This window comes from Parasteatoda tepidariorum, chromosome 5 (assembly GCF_982258835.1).
Source record: "Parasteatoda tepidariorum strain Cologne lab strain chromosome 5, Ptep-v5.0, whole genome shotgun sequence".
In the NCBI taxonomy this organism is placed as follows: domain Eukaryota; kingdom Metazoa; phylum Arthropoda; class Arachnida; order Araneae; family Theridiidae; genus Parasteatoda; species Parasteatoda tepidariorum.
In genome coordinates, this window is record NC_141759.1 from 16,663,617 (window position 1) to 16,679,015 (window position 15,399).

General features: G+C 29.2%; 1 long non-coding RNA gene across 1 annotated transcript; it reads left to right on the top strand.

Annotated features, from left to right (window-relative positions):
- The first annotated feature begins 6,062 nt into the window (after positions 1 to 6,062).
- On the top strand, positions 6,063 to 14,674 carry LOC122271949 (uncharacterized). The gene is made up of 3 exons (XR_006226689.2): positions 6,063 to 6,162; positions 12,922 to 13,024; positions 14,453 to 14,674. It is a non-coding gene; the product is annotated as an uncharacterized LOC122271949 (long non-coding RNA).
- Positions 14,675 to 15,399: the final 725 nt, after the last annotated feature.

Genomic DNA, 15,399 nt, shown 5'->3' on the forward strand with positions numbered 1-15,399 from the left:
TGTTTTTCTATAAATATTTTTTTAGTTTGATTTGATACACATATAGTTTAATAGGGTAGTATTTTTTATTTTCAAACTTGGTGGATAACAATCGTAAAAAATGAGTGAAAACAATCCCACGGACAATGCCACGGATTTAAGGTTATGTCAAGGTACGTCTCTTGTGAATATCAATTGATTGTTAGGTTTTCTCTTTTCTAATTGCCATTTATATTTCACCAAATACAGCCATGAGGGATATTAAATTATTTATTGCAAAATCTTTATTGCCACTATCCACTGCAGGTTCACAAGCTCTGGCAAACGTTACTGGTGAAGAAATTGATTATTGTGAGCGGCCTGTGATCCTTGCAGGAGATTTTTAATGTGAATTTCTCGTTACCTGAAGCTGAAACATTATTAACCTTCCTTAAAGACAAATTTGGATGGTAAATGATAAATGGTAGGAATGATCCAACCACCAAAGGGGGAACTACCATTGATGCAGTTTTCGCAAGAAATATTGAAAAAATAGAACTCAAACATTTCGTATCTTACTTTAGTTATCATAATCCCGTTGTAAATATTATAGATTTGGATATTTCTCCACTCGAAAATGATAATTAAAAGATGCGATCAATTGTGAATTGTAAGCATTGTTAATAAAGTTTGTCTTAAAGAAACAATATGATTTCACTAAAAATCAATTTCTACCCCTTCCTATTTTCATTTCCACATTACGAAGTTTCACTTCTTCTGCGCGGAGGGACTCCACGCACTATTTTTTTTCCTTCCTTATAGTTGCTTCCATAATACACGCGCAAATTCTGCCCTTCAATATAGTAATCCTTATCGGTGACAAAAAAAAAATTGTCTTAAAATCATTTAAAAAAAGAAGACAAAACGTGACAATAATGAAATAATTTTGAAAAAAAAAAAAACATTTTGTGTATGGTTTTGCAAGAAATAAAATATCTAGTGTATCTTAAAAGAATCAAATTGATTTATTTTCAGTTAATTTTCCTGATATTATGTTCATTTTATATAAAGTTTATCTTAAAATATATTGCACGTGAAAAAATAATTAAACATTAACGAACGAGCAATAAAATCCTGAACAGAATCATGTTCAGTTTTATTTCCAAAAAGACTAATGCGAACAAAAACCTTTATAAAACATCTTTTATATTTTTGAAAGATTTTTATGATCGCGGGCTAAAGTTATTACTCTTGGATGATCAAATTTCAAGACCATAGCACAATTAGGTTTGGAGATCCGACAAGGCGTCTTCTGAGTAAATTCAAAAGCAAAGTTGAAACGAAAACAGTTACAAAAACGTATTAATACATTGAATGCCACGGTAATTTTACATACCATGCCCATCTGGCAAAACGATTTTCTCAGTATGTATTGCATTAATTTCTTCAAACCATTTTAGTAAAGATAATAATATTAAAAGCATTAAAAATTTACTCGAATTATGTGTTTCTAATAATCTGGCTCCGCCGGTCACCGGTGACCTGCGAACAAACTCAGTGCAATCACCGGTGACCCTCGAGGCATTCAACGCGTAAGAGAAATTTTTTTGACATTCTCAAATGAATGCAATTCCCTAATGACCGTTTTACATTTACAGTTCTACTGTTTTACCGTATACATTTAGACACCTTATCAAAAGAAAAAAGTCAAAACGTAAATACGTTTGAGACTATTTAAGCACTGAGAAAATGAAAACACTAGTCAAAAAAATCTTAGGAATCAGAAAAGAAAAGATAAAACAAATGATTTCATAATAAATCTTGGAAGTGTTTCTAATGAATCCGTAATTATCTTTGGAACAGTGTTGTCTTAAAATAAAAATTTTATAACTGTGTGCAAAAACATTGCAATTCGCTTTAAAAAATCTCGAAAACGGGAAAAGTAAGCATAAATTATTAAATTAAAATTTAGGAACTCTCCTTTCTAAGCTTGTGGAGTCATATCTTTCGTATTGTGGGTAATCCCTTCCCATAATTTGTCGGTCAGGTATCCATCAAAGAAAAAGAAGAGTGTGATTTTTTGACTGTTTTCATAACTTAAAACATAATCTACACTATTTAGTTTGTATACAGTCCCTGACCAAATTATTATACTCACTGTAAGATTCTGTATAAAATCTTAATTATCATGTGATACTATACAGCTTTATTGTTTTTACACTGCTGAAACAGGTTTGCACTTGTTAATGCTCCTGTACCAATTGGCTTGCAATGTAATGCAATACGTTAAAAATAAATACAAACAGGAAGTATATGAAAAATATCCTGAATAAAAACCCATTACATGTATGTTTAACTGTAAAAGTATTGCGCATAAACTGGTGCAAAACATGTAATTATTAAAAAACTGCTCGGTGTCTAATACTTTTGTCTAATTATTATAATATACTAGTATAATAAATGATATAATAAGTATTCTATATTTACATAATATATCGTCTAATTTATCCTATCGTCGAATTTATATTGTATTTCGTCTAATTTAACCAATTAATACACGAACGTAAACTAGCGCAAACCGGTTTCAGTAGCGTAAGAACATAAAAGATAGATAATGTCACCTTATAAATAAGATTTTACACAAAATCTTATAGTGCGTCTAATAATTTGGACATGGACTTTATATAGGGTAAATCTCCGAAATCATTGGGAATGAATCTTAATACTTAAAAATTCGATCATTAAATCAAGAGTTATTTAAGGTGTTGACTTTTCTTTACGAAACACCTAAGGTAAGCTCATGGTTGCACAAAATAACGGATTTAAAAGAAAAAAAAAACTCATTTCGTCAGTTGACTCGAGCACTGTCTGTGACTACGTTTACGGAGTTAAAGTAAAACAATTGATATGAGTTAAAAAAAATTATGACTCGAAGGTGAAAAAAAATTTATAAAAACAATCATTAACGTACAAACGGAATTTTTTATTTTGAAGGTTTTATTTAATGTAATTTATGACTTATTTCAATCATTTTAGAATATATTTTGGGCCTTGATCTGCAGACCGCGGAATACTACTCTGCCACAGATGAAACCATAATCTTTGGGGTGGTTCATAATCGTCGACATCTAGTTAACCCATACCAGGAGGGAATTGTTCTTAAAGGAGGATCTAATTATATTATATCTGTCTCCATGGCAAGTAAATTATTTTAAATGTTTCATCTGTCTCCATGGCAAGTAAATTATTTTAAATGCTTCATCTGTCTCCATGACAAGTAAATTATTTTAAATGTTTTATCTGTCTCCATGACAAGTAAATTATTTTAAATGTTTTATCTGTCTCCATGGCAAGTAAATTATTTTAAATGTTTTATCTGTCTCCATGGCAAGTAAATTATTTTAAATGTTTTATCTGCCTCCATGGCAAGTAAATTACTTTAAAGGTTTCATCTGTCTCCATGGCAAATAAATTATTTTAAATGTCTTATCTGTCTCCATGGCAAGTAAATTATTTTAGAATTTTAACTTATAATCTTTAACATTTGAGTTTCACTTAGAAATTATAATTATTTTAATGTTCCCGCCAGAGTTATGCTGTTGAGTTTTACGTATACACCTGATTATCATATAAAGGCAATAAAGTACTCTCCCAAAATACAAATAAATTATTTTATTGACACTAGATAAAAATTATTTAAGTTGTTTCTCAACATATTCTAGATAACATTTTTACATTGTTCTACAATATTTATACAAATTAAATTACTATGACAATTATTAAAAAAAACACAACAATCAAAAATACCTTGATTATTAATGTAAGACAGTTAAAACTAAAAGTGGAAAAAAGGATTATTAATAAATTCTATCAGATTTATCCGTTTTTTAAACTGGATTATTTCTAATCTCCCCTCTATAATGAATCGTTAGATTTTGAACAAAATTTTTCAGTGCACTTTAAATCGTTAGATAATTACGTGCTATTCTCAATTCGAACATTTATTTTATTACATTCTGGACGACAGAAAATCATTCTTTGCTTGGAGAAAATAAAAAAATTTGTTCCTTTGAACATATAATGTTTTTGTTGTTTTAATTCCTTCTATGTTACTGTAGACCTTGGTGTATAAGTAAGTCATCCGTTGTATAGATCGATCTCATTTATTTGATTAAGAGATGGCAGAAGTTATTTTTTTTAAAACAGCTCTTGAGTAAATTATCTTCTCTCCTTTTATGCTTAGCATTTTATTCCTCGTTGTAGTTTAAAGTATTGTTTTAATAAAAATAATTATTTTTGTAAAGAAAATATGATGACAGAAAATGCAAAAATTATTGTACAAGACAAATTAAAAACAGATTTTCAAGGGAATGAATTTATACGGAATTATTGATATAAATCTCTTTGCTTTGTAATGCATCAATATTTCGCGCTCAACGAATATCGGTATATAAGTCGGCACCTTGAGTTTTCCAAAAATTTGGAGGTTTCGAAATTCTTCTCATGTATCGGATATGCTGCCCTTAAGTTAACAAAAACATCTTCTAAAAGCATAATTATAAGCATAATAAACACGTTATTTCCGATAAGTTTAAAATACCAATTTAGTTACATGTTGTGCACTAATGCTACAATGTCCCTTTTAATCATTGCACCTATCTAGCATGGCGAAAAATAATAATATTTAATCAATTAAATATAAAAGAACGTGTAATAAACTTATTAAGTTTAATCGAAGCATCTATCACTGATAATATCTTAAATATTTGATAAGACACAATCATATATAATTTAACTTGAAACAATGGGTAATGATCAACCAATGAGAAAAGCTCACATCCCTCCACCTAATGGAAATATTTGAACGATTCTTCAGATCAGAGGCTAAAACTTCCTCTTTCATCTGCAGTCCAAATTTCAGTACCCAAGCACAATCAATTAATGAGTTACAAACGGCACACACACCAACTATTTCAACTCTATGCATTTAACCCCACTCCTATGCCCCTAAAAGGGCATTTATCGGTTAATGGTTAAGGTTGGAAGGCAAGACAGATAGAAAAAAGAGAAAAAAAGTAGTAAATAGAAACAAAAAAGAGAAGAAAATATATTAGTTAGGGGATTTTGATTAGAAAGTATCCAGAGCTAATTGGTCAAGTTTAGTAGTGGTTGATGCTCAGCATTGCATAATTTTGTCATTTTTTTCATGAAAATTATTTCAGGATTTCCTCGTGTTCTTCTAGAAAAGTAATCAGGTTGGTTATCTTCTGTTTCAACTTTGGATTCTTATAGATAGATCTCTTCCAGTCTATGAGGAATTCTAGCTTTGGTTGCTTAAAGAGTTAGGATGTGGTAAGCGGACATTCCATTGCATAATGCCACACTGTTCCTACTCCTCCACCGGCACACGCGTTGTCAGTAGTCAGGCAGAAGCGTTTTAGATACTCTTTAAAGGGGCCATGCTCTGTAAAGAAGAGGATTAGCTGCCTATTCCATTCTAAAGGTTTGAATGAGACATCTGGTGAAATTTCTCTGATTAACATTCCTGATTTCGGTTGGTGATGATCCCTCTAGTGTTGCCAATCCGTCTTAATTTGTGTTTTAGCTTTAAGCTTAATGAATGAATGTGGATCTTTGATGCTGAAATATTGGCCCTTATTAATTGCCTCTTAAGCTAAGTTATCAGCTTGTTCATTTCAGTTACAAACGGCATATTGTATACTCAGGTTCAAAACATTATTTTTATCAAAATATATTTGACTAGATTAAGTCAAGCATTAAAAAAAAATGGAAATGGAGATGAATTTAACTCCAAATTACAGGGGAAAAAATGATTGAATTTGCTTAATAATTTTGTTGAAAATTATAGTTTTATTCGTTTAAAATAAAAACAGTTTTAAATCATTGCATATGTTTAAAAATAATATTGAAATGAATATTAGAATGAATATGGATATTAGAACGAATTCTTCTCATTCTAAAAAAAACTGAACATTTCTCTTATCAGAAGTAATCATCAAATATCGTATTTTTTATAAGTATTTGATTTTATGATGTATTCATTTATCGGAAAAAAGTAGAAACAAACATATATTTTTTTTTCAGAGAGAGGACATCCGACTTCCTCATCCATATAGTACAAACTGCACAGATTATTTAAGTCTTTGGAATGAAAACAACGGCACTGGGCCGTTAAACAAAAAAGTATGTTAAGATAGTTATACTTTAGATTTTTCTTAATTTTATATAAATTTAGTAAACATTAAAAGTCTCAAATTTGTACTGTTTTTTGTACTTTAGTTAAAATTATTTACTATTTATAAATTTTCTTTACGATCAGAACATTCCAATTTTTTACACTCATTGAACAATAAGCACTTCAAAAAATACAAGTTCCGATATTGAAAATAGGATTTTACAGTTCAGATTTTATTTCTTTTTTCTAGAGAGTTAATGAAAAACTTAAAATTGATGGCTGATGTTTGGTAATTTTTATTTAAATAATTCATTAAATTAAGGGAAAATTTTGAAATACCAATCAAATTAACATAAACATTATAAATTAAGTAAGATCAATTAAAAATCATTAATTTTAACATCTTTAAAGTACAAATCCAATCTGAAAATTTACAGGCACATTTTCATGCTTAACATGCGGATGATTTGCTACTATATTGTATCAGTCAGAAATTTCGATCCATTTTGCAAGAGTTAATTTAATTATTGTATATTGATAAAAAAAATAATACTATAAAAGTGGCCAATCAGAATAACTTTTGATCTAATGATTGGATCTTCATCTTCAAGGACTCGAACTTAATGGTTGGACTAACGAGCCTCAAATAGTCCAATTAATAAGTGCACTCTAAATTATCTCAGTGTAAAATGAAGTAGAAATAAATTACTCAATTTTCGTTGATTAAAATAATTTGTTATTCGAAAATACCTAAAAAAATTAAATGTGAATATAGGAAAGAAAGTTCGTATTTTGCTTAACATCAAAATTCACGTCTCGCAATTGTAAGGGACAGTGAAGATGTATTAAAAAAGATGTTTGGTAGAACAATAATTAATTCGCATTAAGATGTAAGTTTATTAATAAGCAAATATCTAACCATCAAAGTAACAAAAATGACATTTTCTATCATAAGGTATTCAATAATTGTTTGCCCATGAAAATCAAACATCTCCTGATGGTTAACCATCATAGTATTAAAGCAGCATTTTCCATCATTGAATCACGTAAATTAGTTAACAAAAATGTTAAAAACCATGAGCTCATATTTAAAAGTGGGTAAGTGATAATTATAAAGAAAAAAAGTGAAAAGTGATAATCATAGGGAGATCGACTATCAAGAATCACACTGAAATCATCATAAACCATCGAAATTCTTTGATGGGTAAAGCAAGAATTTTGACTAGGGTAACCAAATAACTGGAATCATATTTCCCGGATTGCGGCTACACCTAATATTTCAGGGACTAGAATTTAAAATCAATGAAAAAAAAAGTTTAATTATTAAGAGAAAGTTCTAATTTCGTAACTTAAAATATCGTCTTTATTAATTAATTAGCATATTTGAGGTCCCCCCTTCGAATCTTTAAAATTGAATCCTAGAGTTAGAAGATCCGACCATTAGAACAAACAGGGTAGTTCATGTGAATTTTTGAAGTATCAAAACATGTAAACTTTACTATAATGTTTATATTTTTCGAAGTAAATGAAGTTTTTATCTTTTGAATTATTCATTTAGTAGCACAATATGTTAAATTTCTTCACTCGATATTAAAATAAGTTTTACGTAAGATAATGGCGTAGGTTCTTAGATTGAAAAGCTGATAGTTAGTCACAACTTACTAAAAAATCAATGCAGTTCATTTTTTTTAAGGCTTAATACTTAAAAAAAATTTTTAAGGATGTCGAAAAATTCCGTTTTGAATTTAAATTTTTCGACTTGAATGAGATAATTGTATGTCCTGTAGCTTCTGGAGATAAAAATAAGTTAATACAAGGACATTTACTTTAAACAAGCTAGATTCTCCGTCCTACCAAAAGAATTTTTTAAAATGTCTTTTTTATTTATCGATTCCAAATTTTCTTCTAGATATATTTTGGTGCACTTCCATAGAGTTTATTTTTGCGCACTATATATATATATATATATATATATATATATATATATATATATATATATATATATATATATATATATATATATATATATATATATATATATATATATATATATATATATATATATATATATATATATATATATATATATATATACAGTGGTGGCCAAAAGTGTGGACACTTTTTGAAAGTTTCATGTTTTTCAACTTTGTGTGCTTGTAAAATATATTAATTTTCACTTAAATACAAACGTTTATATATCAAATTGAAGGCAATTTAATGTAGAATTTAATAATAAATACAGTATTACAATATCTGTATTACAAAAAAAGTTATGCAATTAATAGTAAGATCTATCTTAGATTTGCATTTTTTTAAAGTGATACTTACACAATCAATACTTAGTAGGATAACCCTTAATTTTTAAGACAGCTTCACAGTGTCTTTTCATCGAGTGAACGAGTATTTGGAGTTCATCTTTCGTAATCAGATGGTGCCAAGAATCAATTATAGCTTCACTTAGTTGTCTTTTATTGGATGGACGTTTTTTTCGCACAAGAATTTTCAAACGTCGCCACAAATTTTCAATTGGATTGAGATCAGGGCTGTTTCCTGGCCATGGTAATATATCTATGCCTTTATTTTGAAAGCATACTTTGCATACTTTTGCTGTGTGGCATGGAGCTGAATCCTGCTGAAAAATAAATGGTTCGTTGTTGGGGAAGAGATCCCTGATGGAAGGTATCAATTTTGGTTTCAGGACAGTTTCGATGTATTTTTTGGCATTCAGGATGCCAAATCAGGCCGAAAAAAATGCACAAGTGCTACTACAGATAGAAAAATTAAATGGCTGTGCCTTCAAGATAGAAAAATGTCATCAGATGCCATTAGATGTGAAATGAATGCAGCTGGTATTGCAGTAAGTTCAAGAACAATAAGAAGAAGCTTATCAGGATTTGGACTACAAGCTAGAATTCCAAGGAAAAAACCATATTTAAATCAAAAGCAACGCGAAAAACGAGTTAAGTCGGCAAAAGAACACATTAAATGGTCAGAAAATCAATGGAAGCAAGTAATCTGGAGTGATGAGAGTAAAATATCGCTCTTTGGAAGTGATGGTAGAAAATACGTGAGATGTAGAGTAGGTGAAGCGCTTCATCCTCATTGCATTGAAGCAACTACTAAAAATCCAACAAATGTCATGATTTGGGCATGTATATCAGCAGATAGTGTGGGCCAAATTCAAGTGATTGATGGCATCCTGAATGCCAAAAAATACATCGAAACTGCCCTGAAACCAAAATTGATACCTTCCATCAGGGATCTCTTCTCCAACAACGCACCATTTATTTTTCAGCAGGATTCAGCTCCATGCTACACAGAAAAAGTATGCAAAGCATGGTTTCAAAATAAAGGCATAGATATATTACCATGGTCAGGAAACAGCCCTGATCTCAATCCAATTGAAAATTTGTGGCGACGTTTGAAAATTCTTGTACGAAAAAAACGTCCATCCAATAAAAGACAGCTTATTGAAGCTTTAATTGATTCTTGCCACAATGTGATTACGAAAGATGAACTCCAAACACTCGTTCACTTGATGAAAAGACACTGTGAAGCTGTCTTAAAAATTAAGGGTTATCCTACTAAGTATTGATTGTGTAAGTATCACTTTAAAAAAATGCAAATCTAAGATAGATCTTACTATTAATTGCATAACTTTTTTTGTAATACAGATATTGTAATACTGTATTTATTATTAAATTCTACATTAAATTACCTTCAATTTGATATATAAATGTTTGTATTTAAGGGAAAATTAATATATTCTACAAGCACACAAAGTTGAAAAACATGAAACTTTCAAAAAGTGTCCACACTTTTGGCCACCACTGTATATATATAATGCATTATGCATGCTAAGAGCAATACCCTGAACCAGAATGGACGAGAGTGTACACTGACTGCTCAAAAATACAAGACAGCACCGTAGCAGGAGTACACAGTAAGCTCTTTTCTCACAGCGCCCCTATGGGAAACTATATGTCAAATTTTGATGCAGAGATCTTCGCTATATCGATAGCCCTGGAAAACCTTAAGAATAAGATCAATTACTTCACTAAAGCAGTAATCCTTGTCGACTAAGGCAGCTATCCAGGCAATTGCCATAAACCATGATTCAGATACTCAGACTATTTCAGATATTAGAGATAATTTGATTTTTCTCGAGAATGCCAACAAAATTATTATGTTCCAGTGGATCCCTTCGCATGTAGGAATCAATGGCAATGAAAAGGCAGACCAACTAGCCAAGAAAGGGACACTCGAACCACAATGTAATAAACCGATTCCACCAAACTCCCTTAAAAAACAATTTTCTGAGAAGCTTAAGACCAACCTAAAGCTCAATCAAGCAGTAAATTCCACTGGAAAACCCTGGGCTAACATCCAAAACAGTTGGAGAAATTTTGTCACAGTCCTCGTAAGAAGGCTGTGGCAAACTTCAGACTCTCAACAGGCCATGACTGCTTGGCAGAGCACCTCAACAGAATAGGTGTCCTTCCATCTAGCGAGTGCCAAATCTGCATTTCGGGAACCATGAACTCAGACCATTTGCTTGTATGCCCTTTACTGGACAAACAATCCCAAGAGCGGGGTGATCTGTGTAAACTTTACTGGGATGCCAGAGATCACATGAACTCTCTGTAAGGACTACTCCTCATTCTTCACTGTTTATATTTATATTTTTTTTCTTACTTTAATTTTTTTCTATGTGTTCTTTTTGTATTAATATGTGTTTGTCATGTGTTTTCAGTGTTTGTTATTGTAATTTTGTTCCTTTTTACTCCCTGTTTAAGTCCACTTAAAGTTGAACATTGTATATGGATTAATATTTCCAATAAAGCCATATGTAACAACATATGTTTAAGATGTAGAAGTCGGTCTCTCACAAAGAGCCATAAAAAGTAAAGATGAGCCAGATAAGGCTAGATAAAAGATTATTTTCTGAAGTTAATGAGCAATAATTCGTCGATGAAGTACACATTAAGATAGTCCCAAAAACTTCCCAGAACCAGAAAGGCACTATCCTTTTAGCGTATCAAAATCTCTAAATTTTATCAATTGAATGACGTTTCATGAAGATAAGAAGATCCTTGCAACCACTCCCTCTCAAAACCTCCCTTTAAGATCCCGGGACGGCCAAAAATGCGTGTCTTTTTACATATTTCCATGGCTAGTTAAATCCGGGCCAAAAGCCAAACATCCCTGAAATGGGGAGACCATCAATGTAAATATTCCACGAACACTGTTTTCCATACTCCATATTACGCAATAAAATGCCTTTTTATATTAATCAGCCTAAGTCTTTTAAATTATCTATTTTCCTATATATATATATATATATATATATATATATATATATATATATATATATATATATATATATATATATATATATATATATATATATATATATATATATATATATATATATATATATATATATATATATATATATATATATATATATATATATATATATATATATATATATATATATATATACTCTACTTTGCTAAAAATTATTTAGGCTATATAATTTAATGCATTCACAGTATGGTTAACGGGGATACCAACGCATTTCCTTATCCTTGGGGCCACTAATTAATAATAATATAGCTTAAACGAATTATAATAGTTAAATTGTTTCTCGTTTTAGTTTTCAAACAATAAAATTTTTCGTACAAACAGATTTCAACTCTGGGATTGATGAAATCATTAAGAAGGTTCCTTTGAGGTTATCCCTTTATAATGAAATACTCGTAAAAGAAAAAGTTTGTTCTCATAATTACAGTAAAAATTATGTTAAACCTCTCTCTACGTTTTACTTATTTTTTTCTCATCAAAATTGGTCCGAAAATTGCCTATTTATTTCAGATTTCAAAACTACATATATTTTAGATTTAAAATCTTTAACTCTAAAATATATGTAGTTTGTAGTATTTAAAAACTTTTGTAAATGAGTTTATTTCTTTTCAACATAAAATGAGGTCATTAATGATGGAATTGTTTCCATAGGAAATTGAAATTAATAAAAAAATTTATAAAAGCAGAATTTTGACAATGATTTAGGATTTGAAATGATTAATTATTTTTTGAAACACAAAGGATAAACTTATATACAAATAAAATTCGACGAATCCTTACAAAATATTTATTGGAAAATAAGTTTAGTATGATAAGCTTCGAAAATGGGCTCAAAGCTAAGTCTTTTCTCAAAATCTTACGGTCAAATTTGCAGTTCCTCGCATTTTTTTTACATATTTTTTTTACATACATATACGCATTTTATTATTTTTACGCCAAAGCATGAAAACCACGCTATTCTGTATTGTTATTATTTTTGTAATGTTTATAATAGATTTGTGATGCAATAGACCTCTTTTCAAACTGTTAGTAAATCTTTGGCAAAAATCAGAAAAACTAAAGATAAGACACATAACACTTACATTCTATTTATGTCATGTTACTAATTTTGAATAGATTTATTGTTTCTCATTATAAAATTTTAAAAATACAGTAAAATCTTATAAATTGTAAAAGTGTGATGAAGAAAATAACAGAAATTCCAAGCAATGGAGTAGCTTCATTGGATTTAACCTACATGCAAACGAGTGCGAACAAATTCAATATTCTTACTTTTTTATTTGTCAATATTCTGGAACACGACTCAAAGTGAAAGTTCCTAAAAAATTATAAATAAATCTAAAATATTTAAAAAAAAAAATGTTGTTTCTGATTGAACGAATTTTTTTTTTTTAAAATAGGAATGCATCGAGTACTGCAAATTACAAAGGTGGAAATCGCTAGGTCGCTGCATTAAAACGGACATATGGTATGCTCCTCATACGGAGCAATTGTGCTCTCCAGGTAAGTTAAATCTAATTACAAAAAATTTATGATTTGAATGTGTTTCGAATGAATTGATATCATTTAATAAAATGGCTCATTATAAATATTTATTTTAAAAGCAAAAGATGTTTTACTATGGCATCATAGCAAAAATAGACATCACAGTTTAAATATCAGGAGCAGCAAAAATTCGTGGCTTTTTCATATTTTCATAGCTGTGCCAAAACCCAACATCCCTGCCATGGAAGCCTCACCAATGTATTCCATGCAAAATTCCTACGAACACTGTTTATATAACACTATATATATATATATATATATATATATATATATATATATATATATATATATATATATATATATATATATATATATATATATATATATATATATATATATATATATATATATATATATATATATATATATATATATATATATATATATATATATATATATATATATATTGTAAATTTTTTAAGAATTTTTTTTGCGAAATGCATTTTTCAAACACATTTTCGCTAATAATAGCATAGAAATTTAAAATACAACTTTCATGTCCAGTTAATTATATTGAATAAATTTAAAATTACAGATAAGAAAAATAGTTGCAAATGAATACTTATTTATTTTTTGTTGCTTTGCAGGGGAGAAGATTTTAAGAATAAATAAAAGTAAATAAATAAGGGGTTAAGAATTATTTGCATCTCCAGTCAAAACTTACAATTCTTGATCTTAAATATTTGCATTCTTAATCTTAAATATTGCACCAGGCATAAACTAGTTTACTTATTACCAGTTTACATAACCAGTTTACTTCGGAATGATAAAATTGTTATTTTTGAATAAGAAATATCAATTCTAAATACAAAATATCCTTCTCTATCTGCATTATATCAAAATGTTAGAACAATTTTATGAAAAGTAAAATTAAATTAAAACTCTTTTGTAAACAACATCGCTTCACCCTGTGACAAGTTTTTGTTCCGCTTAAATCAGTTTGCCCATCCCCTCGAATTCTGACGTCATGAACAATCTCCGCCTCTATTTGAGGCACGTGACGCTAATTTCGTCTTATGTTCATTTTAAGTTATGATTTGAAAAAATTCAAGTCGATTTTGAACAAAGTGAGTTAATTTTTTAAGATATAGACTATTCAAAGTAATCAAAATTATGTGATTACTAACACATGCAGGTTCCTCATTAGCCCTCTCTCCTCTACAACATCGAAATAATTTGTGGCAATTTTGATTTTATATTTATTTAGAATTCTGAGAGAATTTGTTGAGATGTCTGAAAAATAGTATTTTAAACAATGCTTAAGGCATTCTTCAATCCAAAGAGTAAGCGTAGTAATTAGTACAACACATTGTTAGTTGCTAAGTCAAATTTCTCTGGGTCTTCTAGGGGAATATTTTAAATAATCATTTTTCCTATTTTGAACAGGTAATAAGGCCTTATTTCTTCCTTCTGAAAAAAATAAATATTGCAACAGAAAATGTCAGCCAGCATGCCGGTAAGTAACATAGCAGAAAGCTATTTCAATAAGCGCTATATTTTTATGATTAATTTTTAGGTCGGTCATAGTTTTCACTTAAGTCTTCAGTTGCACTTAATAGTTATTATTTTGAACATAAGACAATGTGTGATAGTTGAATTTTATAAATATTTTAATTTTTATAAAGTAGGTAATGAAAAATGAATATTGTACAAGTTTTTTTTTTAACTCAAAAACAAAAATTTCTCTCCCCCGTAGAAAATTCACAAATTCATCGATCGAAAGGAGAAATACAAGTATGGTTTAAAGTGTTATATCTAAGAAAAGAAAATAACACCTCAAATTCTTGTTTTAGTATATTAATAGTATATCGCTGTCTAATTATGAACATTCATGCATTTAAAGATCCATTATTTTAAAAACCAGACAAAAATCTAATATTTTGATAGTTGTATCTTTATATAGATTTTATTTTTTTTTATATTGAAGCAGGTTATGAAAAATAAATATTATGTAAATTTAAGCTGCTAAAATTTTTTTTCCTCGCCAGAAAAAAATTCTAAATTTTAAGTCAATTCTGTAAAAATAAAATCGATGTATGTTTTGGAGGGTTTATCAAACGAAAGTAACAACACCATAAAGTTTTGTATTTTTATTATTAACATATCTCTGCCTAGTTACAATCACTCATATCCATGAAACATAGTAGGTTTTCAGTTTTATGCTCTGCCAATCTCAGGAAAAATTTATTTTTTGGCGTCTTTTTTCATCGCCTCCTACATCAGAAAGCCTCCTCACGAGATTTAATAAGTAGTCTGCGCAGACTAATAAAAAAAGCCGAACCGGTCGTGCGCATGAACTCAAATTCTATTTTAAAAGTAATTGAGAGAAATTC